The sequence below is a fragment of the Anabrus simplex genome, chromosome 1 (genome assembly GCF_040414725.1).
Source record: "Anabrus simplex isolate iqAnaSimp1 chromosome 1, ASM4041472v1, whole genome shotgun sequence".
NCBI lineage: Eukaryota > Metazoa > Arthropoda > Insecta > Orthoptera > Tettigoniidae > Anabrus > Anabrus simplex.
Window position 1 is genome coordinate 760,620,238 of NC_090265.1, and position 1,812 is coordinate 760,622,049.

Below are 1,812 nucleotides of genomic sequence, written 5' to 3' on the forward strand. Positions count from 1 at the left end.
TCATCATCACAAAAAAAACTCATTTGTTTGCCGACTTATAACTGCGCGGAACTGCACGGAACTGAAATGTGAGAACAGACGTGAAATATTCATGTCGCAAAGGACGGATACGGACACGGAGAGCGCCGTCACGTCCCGGAGATGTGTGAATCGACCTTTATTTGAAGAGGATTGGGATAACGATAATTCATCTTCTTCTCTGACACTTGTCTTTATTTCAAACGGATCAGAGTTTTCCCCTAAGAACTTTGCGGTGTCTCTCAGCGTTAGTTTTATTATTTCTCTCGTTTTCTTGGCAAATCCGAACTCCTCTAATCTATCAATCCAGTCGCAGGTTGCTTTGACGTGAACAGAGATGACCGCAGTGTTGAGGCTCCTTTAATAAATAAATAAATAAATAAATAAATAAATAAATAAATAAATATATAAATAAATAAATAAATAAATAAATAAATATCTTTAGACTACCATTGTGAAATGCTACTTCTCATTTCTGGCGAAACTTAATGTTTGAGATAAAATTACTGAAATGCAAATATCCACGGCGGTTGGTAGATGGCAGTAAAATCAGAAAGGGAAAATGAAAAACTCCCTGGGAATCCCAGACGCACGACGACGACACGACGGACGAGGGTCCGCGAGCACGACGCATCCTTAACACGCTTGGCTCGAGAACACCGTGACGCCAGGGCTGAAAGCCGGTGACGCACGCGCTCCGCCCAACCGAGTAAGTAAAGAAACGATGAAAGTAGTGGTATTTCACCGGCGATGTTGCCATCTCCCACTTATGCTACACCTCTCATGTCTCCTTACAATGCCAGACTAGAGTCAAGCTCAACAGGGTCTTCTTTCCCCGCTAATTCTCCCAAGCCCGTTCCCTTGGCAGTGGTTTCGCTAGATAGTAGATAGGGACAGTGGGAATGAGCAAATAACGAACGCTTCATCTCGGATACTAGGACTTAAATGCCCGACACCTCAAACGACGAGCCTCCCCGAGATCTATGACCTATAGAAGAGAGTCATAGTTACTCCCGCCGTTTACCCGCGCTTGCTTGAATTCCTTCACGTTGACATTCAGAGCACTGGGCAGAAATCACATTGCGTCAACACCCGCTTGGGCCATCGCAATGCTTTGTTTTAATTAGACAGTCGGATTCCCCTGGTCCGTGCCAGTTCTGAGCCGACCGTTGAATGGCGGCCGAAGAGAATCCGCGCGCCCGTGGCTGCAACCTCCGAGAGGAGACTGCGACGCCACAAGGCAGACCGCGGCCTCGCAGCAAGGAAGATCCGTGGGAGGCCAAGGCAGGGGACCGAGCTCGGATCCAGCGTTGAAGTGACGACGGATGCCGACACCCGCGCTCTCGCCTCGCCCAGGCCCGGCACGTTAGCGCAGACCCACTTCCCTACCAAGCCCGACACGCCCCGATCCTCAGAGCCAATCCTTATCCCGAAGTTACGGATCCAATTTGCCGACTTCCCTTACCTACATTAGTCTATCGACTAGAGGCTCTTCACCTTGGAGACCTGCTGCGGATATGGGTACGAGCCGGCGAGACACCTCCACGTGGCCCTCTCCTGGATTTTCAAGGTCCGAGGGGAAGATCGGGACACCGCCGCAACTGCGGTGCTCTTCGCGTTCCAAACCCTATCTCCCTGCTAGAGGATTCCAGGGAACTAGAACGCTCATGCAGAAAAGAAAACGCTTCCCCGATCTCCCGACTGCGTCTCCGGGTCCTTTTGGGTTACCCCGACGAGCTACTCATTCGAGGGGCCCGACTTGTTACGGTTCCGCTGCCGGGTTCCGGAATAGGA

General features: G+C 50.3%; 1 pseudogene; it reads right to left on the minus strand.

Annotated features, from left to right (window-relative positions):
• Window positions 1–349: 349 nt before the first annotated feature.
• LOC137497197 (large subunit ribosomal RNA) overlaps window positions 350–1,812 on the minus strand; it is a 3,440-nt pseudogene continuing 1,977 nt past the window's right edge.